This window comes from Ochlerotatus camptorhynchus, unplaced genomic scaffold (genome assembly GCF_037179485.1).
Source record: "Ochlerotatus camptorhynchus isolate MF236.1 unplaced genomic scaffold, CSIRO-AGI_Acam_v1.1 ptg000639l, whole genome shotgun sequence".
NCBI classification, from domain to species: domain Eukaryota; kingdom Metazoa; phylum Arthropoda; class Insecta; order Diptera; family Culicidae; genus Ochlerotatus; species Ochlerotatus camptorhynchus.
The window spans coordinates 3,743,721-3,757,649 of NW_027041118.1; the positions used below are offsets into that span (position 1 = coordinate 3,743,721).

Below are 13,929 nucleotides of genomic sequence, written 5' to 3' on the forward strand. Positions count from 1 at the left end.
TCTGTAGCAATCAACACCTTTCATGGTATCTATGATGCGTCGTTTATTTAGGCGCCGTAACATTACGTTTGGTTCATCCCACAGCACCAGTTCTGCTTACCAAAACTTGGCCCACTAAGCACACAGATATCTTCTACGCCGCTTATGGAGGCAACGACCGCAGGGGGCCGGCCCGGGGTCAACGCTGCAATAACATCATGCAAGAATGTTATGGTACGTACCCATTTATAGTTTGAGAATAGGTTAAGATCATTTCGAACCTAAGGCCTCTAATCATTCGCTTTACCAGATAAGAATAGAGTTCGAAACGTTGCGTGCTCCAGCTATCCTGAGGGAAACTTCGGAGGGAACCAGCTACTAGATGGTTCGATTGGTCTTTCGCCCCTATGCCCAATTCTGACAATCGATTTGCACGTCAGAACTGCTTCGGTCCTCCATCAGGGTTTCCCCTGACTTCAACCTGATCAGGCATAGTTCACCATCTTTCGGGTCACATCCTGCACACTCACGGTATGTTGTGGCACGGTAGGGCCCCGGAGGGCCTCACCGCATGCCTGGTACAACACCCGGGGATGGAGGGACGCTGCAGAGAGCCGCGCCCGTAATCCCGCACAACTCAAGTTATGTTTTTTGCGCCTTTGGTGTTCCGGAGGACGACCATTGGCTCGCGCGCAAGATAGACTTCTTGGTCCGTGTTTCAAGACGGGTCCCGAAGGTACCTCGATTTTATCATTGCCGATCGACAGTCCGCCGGTCCATTGCGGGAAGACCGAGGCGGTGTACGCGGAAATCCATCACGCGCCCGACTGCAAAACACCACGTGCAGTAAGCCCCACCTCGCGGCACAGGCCTTCAGAACTGAGCGTCGCTACTGTGGGGCAAGCAACCAGCACCAGGGGGCAACTGTCGGGCGACCTTGCGTCCTTGCGGACGCCAAAGCTGTTTCGTAATGGATCGCAATGTCCTCGTGTGACGCGGGAGACAAGTGCCCTGCGGCGAGCCGGCCGGAACCGGCCGAACCGCAGGTGAATGTCTCCGCTCGGATAATCGAGTTCAACGGGCTTGAGCCCTAGGCAGTTTCACGTACTTTTTGACTCTCTATTCAGAGTGCTTTTCAACTTTCCCTCACGGTACTTGTTCGCTATCGGTCTCGTGGTGATATTTAGCTTTAGAAGGAGTTTACCTCCCACTTTGTGCTGCACTATCAAGCAACACGACTCCATGGAGAAATCTTCTACCATCAGCGCCGTTCTACGGGCCTATCACCCTCTCTGGGAGTAAAAGCCACATTCTAGTTGAACTTGAACTGGTAACCGCTGGTTACGGCAGATGACGAAATCTCCAGTACACGGAACCAGGTAGATGCGCAAGTGCATCACCTCTGCGTGCTGAGCTCTTCCCGTTTCGCTCGCAGCTACTCAGGGAATCCTTGTTAGTTTCTTTTCCTCCCCTTATTAATATGCTTAAATTTAGGGGGTAGTCACACATTATTTGAGGCCTACTGGGTTGGTTGGTTGGTTGGTTGGTGTGTGATGGAATACAACATAGCCTAGCACAGCCGGCCTGATTGGGATGTATTCATCAACCACGTCCGAGAGGACGCGCCTGACTATCTTCAATGTTTTACCGCCACCGAAGGCGGGAAAACATCACTACGCATACGCGCTGCGCCTGTCCACCCGAAGTGAAACGCGCAGCGCGTATAGTTGAATAGATAAATATAGGCACTGTAAAACTAAATTGTGTTAGTTTTCCAGTCTAATGCTTTTGGAAGAATTAAAATCGGACCATATTTGACGAATTTACAACAATCGAAACTTGACCAAAAGTTTGCCTCCTAGTTATTTTGAGTATCCACTGCAGCTTCAAGGCAACCCATAGGTGTTTTCATTTTCTAATCGTAATAGAATGTCTGTAGATTTCTATACAGAGCTGGAAAAAGGGCCTATCTATTTTGATCGATTCTCTTCATCGACTTTATCTTTCGTTAATAACTCAGCTGCAGCAACATTCCCTGTTGTATTTGACGATTTGGACGATAGATAAGAACCTCCTTTAACATGCTATGTGGCAAAATTAGCACGAAAACTGTTTGCATAGCCGTGGTTATCAAACGAGAAAGTCGATGAAGAGAATCAATCAAAGCAGATAGGCCCTTGTTCCAGCTCTGTATAGATTTGTTCTCTCAATGAAACAATGTTTCGAGAAATAACCATTTCTATAATCCTTGAATTATAAATAGATTTAAATAAAAATCCCCCGCCTACTCCCTGGCATAAGCGTTTCATCCCAAGCCTGCTTCGACTCAAACACTGTTAAAAACATATCATACAATGCAAAGACAACACGATTCAACCGCCCTGCCTGTTCCCGCTCGTCAGGTGTAAATCTCCCCAGTCTTTTTGATGCTAAATAGACTGACAGTCTGCCATCCTGCTGGGTGCTGCTACATATTGGTAAACAAACAATTTCCCATTAGGGCACGGCCATCAGCTCTCGGGTTTTGGGGTCGTGCTCCAGCTGCTCTCCCGCTCACTTTTCCAGTGAGTGCCTCGAAAGCTGTCGGCAGGGAACTCTCCGTTAACAGTGGCAACTCACAGGATGCTGTGAGGCTCGGAGAGCGAGAGCGTGCCACTGCAGGACCACACGGCATGGCAGAATGCACTTGCCTAACCGAATCTCGCGTAACCGAGTCGTCTTCGTCGTCGTCGTCATCGTTGTTGTCAGTGGTGGAGAGCAGGAGAGATGGGCTGGGGATGCCCAACCTGCCCCACCCCGCGTGGAGCCCGTGCCCGAGATGGATGCTGTGACTAACTTTGACAGTGGGGAAAGCACCATTTGACCGTCAGTATCGGATGTACAGTTGGTCGTTTCGTACGCGCGTGGTAGGTGTCTCACGATTGGAGTATTATTGGCCGCTATCGGGTGTGTGTGTGTGCGCGGAAAAAGGACCCCGGAAAAGGTCGGGTGAATTTGATTGAGGTATTTTTTGTTGCTGTCTAGATAGAGTCGTCTGGGTGGTGGGGACCGATCGCACGGCGACCAGAAGTTACAGGCGAGGCCGTGGCTGGCCATTGCTGCAGTGGAAATTATCGCTTGGCCTCGCGCACGATTCGCGTGGAATTTGTTTGGTTTTTTTCTGTTGCCGATGTGAGAGAAATCTGGCGATTGTGAGTGAGGGTGGACGTGGACGTGATTCGAAACCCGCACCCCCAGGATATTGCGCTGGCGAGGGTTGTCTAAGCCCTGAATGGATGTTTTTTTTGGTTCCGGTGAGAAAGTTTTCCCCAAAAGGAGGGTGGTGACGGAGCAGGGTGCAGATCGAATTTGAGTGCGGGTAGTCGAAATATGGTGCACTCTTTGATGAGTATTGACGGTAGTGGAAAGCGAACTCTTGCTCCAACCCCAAAATAAGGATATCCGGTGGTAGTGGCTTTGATGTGTATGTGGAGATTGATGGAGTGAAGTGTCGTTCGCTGATGATGGTGTGAAATATTGAACGCAAGGCCCGGTTTTTCATTGAACGCAAGCTTCAATAGCATGTGAGTTCGTGGAAATCCTAGTGCCAGTACGCCAGAAAAAAAAAGAGATTCAAAAATCGATTATGATTAAAACAACTGCGACCGGCAGTGGTAGAAGCACACCCGTAGCAGCAGCACCAGCAGCACCAGTAGCAGCAGTGTGACGTGGTCGAATGTTTCATTCAAAGGATTCAACAGAGCGTAATCGCGGGACGAGTCGCTTGGCGCCGTGATTGTAAAAAATCGAAACGTGAAATCAAATTAAGTGTGAAAATTGATCGAAAATCGCTTCCGAAAGTGCCAATCCACTTGGGTCTGGCCTGTGCTGGCTGAAGCAAAAAAAAAAAGAGTGAAGTCATAAAAACGAAAACAACATAGCCGTAGGCGCCAACGTGTATTTTCTATCAGGTCACACACGCGCACACACACATGTACGCCATATGCGTGAGTAGGGCACCAAAGTGAGTCTCCGCTTGGGGAGTGGGATTCCGGAAAATCCGGAACGCAGGAGATAACGGTGCCTGAGTGTGAACAAGCGGGAGGAAGTAAAATCCTTCAGACAAGGATAAGTTGATGACGTGCCAACCAGTCAGCCAGCCAGCCTCCTCGGGCTATTGAACCGAATGAAGAAGAGCTAGGTGTCTCAGTGTGTTGGTGTATGTTAATGTGTAATTAAAATTCACACCGGATAGTTGATCGTGGTCTATCGCGCACACGTGTTTGATTACAAACCCCGCCCCCAGCTCGGCTCAATATTGGGGTGATTTTTTTTTTTTCGAAAGTGGAGCCGACGGCGGCGGTGGCGCAGACCGACGCTGAACAAGTTTGACTCATCCCAAACTGGTGCTGCAGAGGATCACATCAAAACGAGCCCGTTAATGGCGGATGGCAGAGATGGGTAAGCAAGCAGGCTCGTTCTCCCTTTCTCCCCTTTCTGGCTAAAATGGGTAATCCCGGCGGAATTGAGGCGGGCTTTAGTTTAATTAAAATTTTATTTCGGGCGAAACAACTTTGGCGGGATGGTGCTTTTGCTGCCTACAAGGAATGGCAAAGTTTTCGTGGCATTTGTGGGAAGAAGGCGCATGGGTACTTTCTGATGGCACACCAGGCAAGCAATTATGGGCAACGCGATGAAATGCCTAACGTGATGGGAAATGGAAATCTTGATCATGATGGAAGGAAAAATTATTTTCATATTACTTTGGCGTAGATAATGAGAATAATATCATTAAAATTAGTAGATATTTTATTTATAACTAAAAGTTTTGTTTGCACTGATGGCCAACGAAAAGGGATCTTAGACTGAAGCGAATGGCGCTTGTTCGGCATTTTGGAGTTTGATCAGTTCCGAGATTATCGAATACAAATTGTGGGTGGTTTATCATCGTTTTTATCACGATGATGGTTAGGGTTTCTTGCTTAAGGAAGCTTTCAGCTTGGGGCTGATTTGCCTTCGGCTTTTTTCACGGTGAGTCGCAACGATCAAAACCCCATTTCTTAATTCCCTTTCAGATCCGTTAACCAAACAAAAATGTATAGCATAGAAGTCCACAATGCACCCCTGGGGAAAATTGGCCCACACCGTTTTTCATTGCTTTCATATATCTAATTCTGGAATTTTCAGTAATGAAATGCTAGTCCATGAAAAACCTGATCGAAATGATTGTTTTTTTAAATTAAAATCGTAAACAACATACTTTATAAGTAACCATCAGATCGGGCGAACTTCGTCCAGCCCAAAATTGTATTTTTGTTTCAAACAATTTCGGGCATTTTTTAATACGATTCCACCCTAAATTATTTGTTTTTGATCGAACATTCGTGATTGATGAGAAAAGCATGGAAATTCGAGATTAATTCCACACACCTGAAAAGATTGGCCTTGTGATTTATTGATTTGTTTTACTCTTTATTTGTTTCAAATTCAAATTAAATTACATTTCATTTTAACCTAGGTGCTCCAGCTGCTGCAGTTACTTACCAGCCTTCATTGTCATAATATATCTAAGTGTTTTAAAATTGTTCCTGTCTTGGAAATTCAGTATTTTAAATAAGTTTTCTATAACAATTGACATCTTAAAACTTAAAATAAAACCAAATCTTATCTAAGTATAAAGGAAGGATGAAATGATTAATAATTTTGTTTGACATTTGTTCTAAAGTCTCAACATTCGAAATTCTATGTACCTCGGTAGTACTGTACCAGGGAGGTAACTTCAAAATCAGAACTTTACTTTGAATCCTTTGAAGTTATTTTTTCCTGGTAGTGCAACAACTAGACTATATTGATACAGCGTAAAGCATGGCCTGTCTAAAAACTTGATTAAATATTAGAAGGTTTATTCGTCAGGCAAAGTTTGGATTTCCTGTTTATAAGAGGATACAATCATTTTATATATTTGTTACATTTGGCTTGAATGCCCTCAATGCGATTTTTAAAAGTTAATTTTTGGTCAAGTAATTAATTAATTTATCTTTATTAGGGAGGCTTTCAGCCTTGGGCTGGTTCGCCTCCACTTTGGTCAAGTACTAATCCAAGATATTTCACTTGGTTGGACCAGGAAATAGGAACTCCATTCATAGTGATTATGTGACTACTACTAGGTTTCAAAAAGGAAGCTCTAGGCTTATGTGAAAATATTATAAGTTGAGTTTTGGAAGCGTTGGGTGAAATTTTCCATTTTTGTAAATAAGAAGAGAAAATATCTAAACTTTTATGCAGTCTGCAGCAAATAACACGAATACTTCTTCCTTTAGCGGAAATGCCTGTGTCATCAGCGAACAAAGATTTGTGGCAACCCTGAGGCAAATCAGGGAGGTCCGAAGTGAAAATGTTATACAATATAGGCCCAAGAATGCTACCCTGAGAAACTCCTGCTCTAACAGGTACTCGATCAAATTTGTAATTTTCATTATTTACCTGCAGATTTCTGTTAGTTAAATAATTTTAAACTTATTTCATAATATAGAGAGGAAAATTAAACTTTTTCAATTTAGCAATCAAACCTTCATGCCAAACACTGTTGAATGCATTTTCAATGTCTAGAAGAGCAACTCCAGTTGAGTTGCCTTCAGATTTGTTTGAACAAATGAAATTGGTAGCTCTTAAGAGTTGATGAGTAGTTGAATGCCTATGGCGAAATCCAAACTGCTCATCTGCAAAAAATGAGTTCGTATTGATGTGAAGCATCATTCTATTTAAAATTATCTTTTCAAAAAGTTTACTTATTGAAGAAAGCAAACTTATTGGACGGTAGCTAGAAGCTTCAGCTGGATTCTTATCCAGCTTCAAAATTGGAACAGCTTTTGCATTTTTCCATTTATCAGGAAAGTATGCCAAATGGAAACATCTGTTAAATAATTTTACCAAGAAAGACAAGGTACTCTCTGGGAGTTTTTTGATGAGGATAAAGAAAATTCCATTATCACCTCGAGGTTTCATATCATTAAACTTTTCAGTTATAGATCTTACTTCGTCCAAATCAGTCCCCCAGGAATCATCGAAAATATTTTTCCGAGATATTCAGATAATCCCGAGCAACCTGATTCTCAATAGGACTAGTAAGACCCAAACTGAAATTATGGGAACTCTCGAATTCCTTAGCAAGTTTCTGATCTTTTTCCAAATTTGTGATCAAATTTTTACCACCTTCTTTAAGCGCTGGAATAGGCTTCTGAGGTTTTTTTTTCAAAATTGTTGTGAGTTTCCAAAAGGGTTTGGAACTCGGGTCTAATTTAGAAACATTATTTTCAAAAGTTTTGTTCCTCAGGGCAGAGAATCGCTTTTAATTTGTTTTTGAAAATCACACCAGATAACTTTCATGGCAGGATCGCGTGTTCTTTGATATTGTCTCCTACGGACATTTTTAAGACGGATCAAGAGCTGAAGATCGTCGTCGATTATAATTGAATCGAATTTAACCTCGAATATTGTACTGAGGCAGGTCTTTTTTCAACTATAAAAGTAGTCAGAGATTCAAGAGCATAATTAATTTCATAATTGGTTCGCAAAGGAATGTTTGGATCAAAGCTTCATTCCATAAATGTTCGATATTACTCCCAATCATAATTTGATTGGTAATTTAAAGTAGAACTGTTGGGATTAGAAATTCTTGGAACATTTCAAAGTTGACAGTTAAGACCAAATCAATAGTGGCGGGATTTCTTGCAGAATAAAAGCATGTTGGACTGTTTGGATATTGAATAGTGTAATAACCTGCAGCACAATAATCAAACACAAAATTAAGTAATGAAAAATTTAGACCTATGACGGGTAAGTTTCTGAAGGTCACCCTTGAAAAAATTCTTATGCTGGTCTACGCATTGGAATGGCAAACAGGCAGCTATAAACGTAAGTTGCCCAAATTTTGTTTCAACAAAAACTCCAAAAGTTTCGAAAACTATGATTGCAAATGAAGAAAGAATTTGATTTGACTATGAACAATGATGGCAACGCCACCACAGGCTCCACCAAGACGATCATTTCGATAAATGGAATAATTTGGGTCCCTTTTAACCTTATGGTCTGGTTTAAGGAACATTTCAGTTATAACGGCAATATGCACTATATGATCGCTCAAAAAGTTAAATAGATCGTCTTCATTATCTTTAAGAGATCGAGCATTCCAATTCAAAATATTTAATGACTTAAAATCCATTACTGAATTTCAAAGTCATGACGATATTTTTCGCAAATTTTACTCCAGCTTGAATAGCATCAAACAGAGAGTTAGTTTTTAGCATATCAAAAATCATGTCAATTAATGATTTCTGTAAAAATTCCATTTTAGGAGCTGTAATGCTTCTTAAGCCAAAATAATCAAAATGTCTGTTAAAATTGTGTAGGCCAGTATTTTGATTTCTACCCGTTGCAGTAGCTCCATTAACTCTCTGAACAGTGTTAGCAGCGAGGGGAGTAGGTACAGATGAAGAATTTGAACCAGGGGTGATATTGGTACCGGGTACAAATGTTGAATTAGTTCCTCGCTGACCGTTGTTAACAGCAGAGGAAATTGTACCTGGTCGGAAACGTGGAGCGTTTCCTATCTGTCGCACAGTGGCGTCCCACTGAATCAAAAAAAGTGGGACATGGCTATTTGCGATGAAACTATTGAGTGTAGCTTTTTGATGTCTTGAAGAATGTTTCTTTATTTTTTAAGTATTTTATTTAAGTAGTGAACTGTTTTGGTTAAGGAGGGTATACACTCAGATAAAAAAAATAACTTTTTTTATGTCTTGTCAAAATTGATAAACACCTATGGAAACATTGTAGATGAAGTCTTTTTAAGAAACTTTGTCCAAGGTTTAAACTTTCTATCTCTTAAGTGGAAGAAGTTATAGGGTGAAAATGGAGTACAAAAGATAGTACCCCCTTAAGGTTCCACAGGAGCAGGAAAACCGATTTTCGGGAGTCTTTCGGTTCTCGGCTTCCGTTCTCTAAAACGTTTAAAGTTAGCACTTTTGGTTCTTTCTGACCTCTTAGTCAGATCCTAAACCAACATTATGGAATTTATTTTCAAAGGATTTATTGTGTATTTTGTGAGAACTATGAATAAGAAAAATTCCACTCGACTTTGTACTAGATTTTCGGGTATCTTTCGATTATCATTTTCCGATCTCTACAACGGTAAAAGTTAGCACCTTGATACTTGATCATCGCCAAACCAGATTCCAAATGAGCTCTTTGCCATGTATTTCCGGAGAATCTTATGTCTCCTCAGTGAGATAAATGAAGAAGAAATCCGATCATCGGAGCAAAAATAATTACACCCAAAATCATCGTTTTCATCGCCTAGCTGGCAGCCTTGACTCAATTCATTTTCTTTTCACAAGCTAGTACAGAATATGGTCTGGTGTTGTAACCATGGCTACTATGAAGTGAATACTGCGTGAACACTCAGCAATCATAGACGTTGAAAAGTTTGTTGATTGTATTGCATGCTTGCCAAGGATTATCTACAGGTAAATATGGCACGCTGCAATAATGCTGCGACTTAGAGATAAGAAAAGTCGAAGTTCGAGTCTCAAAATTCTTATTATTTTTTTCAGTTCTTGTGGCCTTCTGGGTAACTTACATTGTAGCATGAAAGCCCTGAACCTGAACTACACACTAAAAAAATCTGAATTTTACTGGTGATGTAAACATCCATGCATGCAAACATTCATGCATGTAAACTTCCTTTCCACGTAAACTAGCAGCTTGCAAGAAATGTTGCAAACAAAGGTGGAAAGTTGCATACAATATATGGAATATTGCATGACATGTCTCATAAATTTACACGATTTATAATGTAAATTTGTATGATTTATGACGCTCCATTTATGTGCATCATAGTAACGGAAATTTACACTACTTTTTTTTAGCTGTGTATGTCACAAGGCCAGAATATTACTGAGTATTCAGAGGGGAGGGACTACGTGGAAAAAAGAAACATTCAACATACAATTAATATGTTACCCTTCTCAGTGGCGCAGTAGTGTGCGTTATATCATCTTGTAAGTGTAGCCGAGAGTTTGGAAGCACTACAGGCGTTGGTCTACGCTACTATTGCGTGTGACGGAACACATGCGGTGGGGGCTGTTTCATTGTTGACGGTATTGGCTGGCGAAGGCGGCAGTTATTTATCAACCCCATAAACAATCCAGCAAACGCTAGTTCAATTGGCTAATAGGCGTCCACAATTGTTGGTGAAATTGGCAGGGTCCAGGATACCAGGATAAGCATGTCAAGAAAGGTCCCTTCTTGACAGTTTCGGCAAATAACATATGGGAATAGTTCTTTGAAGAACGATCACCGTCATTTGCTATTAGGCTTGCTAGCCATCTTGACTTCAACGCCGACTCGTCTGAGACTTCATATCTTCGAATATCATTCTCAAAACCTCATTTATTGAGCTGAAAGAATAAACTTGTGCACAAAACTACAAGCCGAAACTCACGCTTGGGAATCATATGCATCTCCAATTTTCGCGTATTCATACTCACATCAGCAAAAGTTCAGTCCAAGACAAGACTCGTAAAAACACCTCAATTGTCAATTGATAGCGTGGACATGAAGATTTCTTCAGTTTTCCATCTAATAATAATAATGCAACAAGAAACACTTAGAACAATGAAAAATAAAAAAATAACCCAATACCTCATCGCTAATTATTGCAAGCCAAAACTGCATGAAATTAGAATTTTGAGTTTCATGAATATTTCCGAAGTTCCAAGAAATTTTCCGAACATCTTTAAAAATCCCTGAAGCTCTCCGAGCCAAATAATAAAAATCGTAGGCTTCTCGGAATGTCTCTCAAATATTCTCTAACGAGAGCAAGTATCTTAAAAAAACAAATCCAAACACCTTCATCAAAGATCTCCATAAAGTTCTCTTATTTTTTTTTAAGAATGCATGTTGACGTGATACTTCATCTCTAGCTAATAAATCAGCACACTAAAGCTTCATGTTAGCATTTCCAACCAACTCTGAAAATCGTTAACTTCGCGTATGAAGTAACATAAAAACACTTTGAATGTAACAACTCAAGGCGGGAGTAGCCGTCAACAATGCTGATGATGGTACAGCACGCAACAATCACCCTACTGCTTTCTCTCTGAGATGATCACGTTGGTCATGACGAGAGGAGCAACACAATAGTTGGGTAAAGAAGAACTGCATTATAACACACCATCGACTGGAAATGCTCTCGCAACGTGGGGCTTTGGGTAGTGATGAAAAACGTCGCTAGAACTATTCCACAGCCGCAGTCAGTTTATGAGCAAAAAGAGGGACGCACATTTTTGCCTGTAGACTTGGAGACATACTTCAAGTCTCCGCGTACATCGTACGGGTTAGGCAAAAATGTGCGTCTATCTTCAAAAACTGTCGCATTAATGGCCCTTCGCTCATTTTCAACTTCTATTCAATTTTCATACTGCCGTACTCTAACGGAACTATCCACCTACCCTCTTCTAAAGATCATTCTCTAGCTAATAAATCATCACACTAAAGCTTCATGTTAGCATTTCCAACCAACTCCGAAGAAAATATTAAAAAAAACCCATATCTGTACCGTGAACATTTCCTTGTCCGTTGTTCTCGAAAGTTTTCGATGTCCTTATTTCGGCATTCTTGAGGTTCTTCTGATAGAGTACCAACAGGAAGAATAGAAGCTCTTATAATGTCTGCGCCGTGAATCAGAACACGGTGTACGCTGGATTGCATTTTATACCAGCCGTATAGCTTCACATTTTTTGGGCAGTTTCATTACATTTGAAACTTGTCTGCATTGATTTCGAACCCCGAAGAAATTACTGATAAAATGTTGTAAAATCTCTCAATCAATTCCGCGTTTAGTCCCGGAATTGATGCTGAAACTGAAGGATTATCGAAAAATCTTCTGGCTGTATTTCCATCATTTGATGAACCACTCACTTAGAAAAAAATCATGTAAATTTAGGTGCTCTGGGAGTGACATATACGAGCGTCAATTTTGAAATGAATATGAGTCATAACAGACGCGAAATATAGTCCAATCAAACGTACTTTTCGTCGAGCAACGAACTTTTCAGTAGGAGCACTTAATTTTACATGACATGTTTGCTTACGTTTCATCTTTTATGTCAAAGACGAATTCCGTCACGTGTAAAATTAGTTATTTCTGTGCAGAGCCTTGTTTGAGAACATCGATTATAAGGCCTGTCTGATTTTTAAAAGCTTCTTGGATGTGCTTCTTACGACCCGCGACGCTTTCCTTTTCATGAGGTTTCCTTGCCTGCCAACACGATACATTTAACCGGTATGCAATATGCAACAAACACTCCATAAACCTCATTTGTATAATAATATATTTATAAATAAGCTATATCAATGTCATGCATATTAATATAAAATTACTGAATATGACAATGCAGCGGGGAGATTCCGAAATTAAACATCTCCTTGTTGGGGATTTTCTTTTGAATTTCATGTATATCATTAAATTCTACACTACATAGCACTCTACTTTAGCACCTTTGACATGAAAGTTCAGACACAGCACTACAAACTTTACCATCTACCATGCTACATATCATCCCGAGTAGCACATTTCCGTCACAATAAGTTGCAGCAACTTGTTAATGACTGATATAAGTTGTATGGAAGCTGCCACAACCGATTTGTGCCAAGCGTGCTACTAGGGATTGTGTGACTAATGTTTATTTGAAAACATGTGGAATTTTGAGTGATTGTTTAAATCAAATGCACACTTAGAAAAAATCATGTAAATTTAGGTGCTCTGAGAGTGACATATACGAGCGTCAATTATGACATAAATTTGAGTCATAACAGACGCGAAATATAACTCAATCAAACGTACTTTTCGTCGAGCAACAACGAAATTTTCAGTCTCGGAGCATTTAATATTACATGACATGTTTGTTTACGTTTCATCTGTTACGTCAAAGACGGATTCCGTCACTTGTAAAATTAGTTATTTCTAAGTGTGTGTGCTATTTGATCATCTACACTTTGTTTTTTCACTTATGGTGAGTTCCTTAGTTTTCTTGGCAAACTGGATCCTTATTGGGTGGCAGAACCTTGTGGATGATGACCGGATGTTTTGCCAAACTATTTTTGACGGGCAAGACTTAACACCCATTTGTAAAGGAACCAAATATATGACAAAAATTAAACTATCGTCAAACATCTTGTTTGTAGAGCCTTGTTTATAATTAGATTGGCTAGAGGTTCCATCAAAGCCCCATTTTAAAATGAGTTCAGCGTCAGTGATAGTTAATAATACTTCATCTTGAAGTACAACGAGCTGCTTGGCCGTATGATCAAGAAAAGCTTGGAGCTAAACTTCAGAAGTTGATTCCGAAACAGATATAACTATATTCCTTCGAAGGGATACGTTTTCACGAGCTTTCCGGAACTTCAGGAAAGATTCAAACCCTCAGGGAAGCCCAGATAAAACTAGGATTTTTACGCGACTTGACTTGTGGATGTTCAAAATCTTCCAGAGAACCACACCGCTACCTGATTACATATGCTAGTACTAGATCCTAATTTATACATGTAGCTTTAGAATAAGTAAATCGTGAGGCTCTTGAAGCTTTTTTATCACTTTTATTTTTAAATGTCTTGGTACTTTGGTACATTGTACGGTACTTCAAAGATGACTTCATCTGTTAACTAGAGATTTCTTCGAGTTACATCCTGATGTGGCCGTTTTCATTGCTGATGCAGTTGCACCTAATGAGGTAGTACAATCCGTTTATATTTTTGGGATGAGTGCCTCAATAAGCAAAAGATTTTTTGAGTTGTACGGGTGTTATTTCACGGGGAAAATGAAGGGAAGTGATGAATTCTCATGCACGCTGAAGTGATTCCTGGGCAAATCGAATAGAAAATCGCTTCACCGTGAGTGACAAGTTATGATTT

At 40.7% G+C, this 13,929-nt stretch overlaps 1 protein-coding gene across 1 annotated transcript in view; it reads left to right on the forward strand.

Annotated features, from left to right (window-relative positions):
- Positions 1-2,875: 2,875 nt before the first annotated feature.
- The window catches only part of LOC135714374 (zwei Ig domain protein zig-8-like), a 319,903-nt gene continuing 308,849 nt past the window's right edge, over positions 2,876-13,929 (forward strand). Inside the window, exon 1 of the mRNA XM_065237723.1 lies at positions 2,876-4,419. The gene's annotated coding sequence lies outside the window, so the exon portion shown is untranslated. The remainder of the gene's footprint in view (positions 4,420-13,929) is intronic.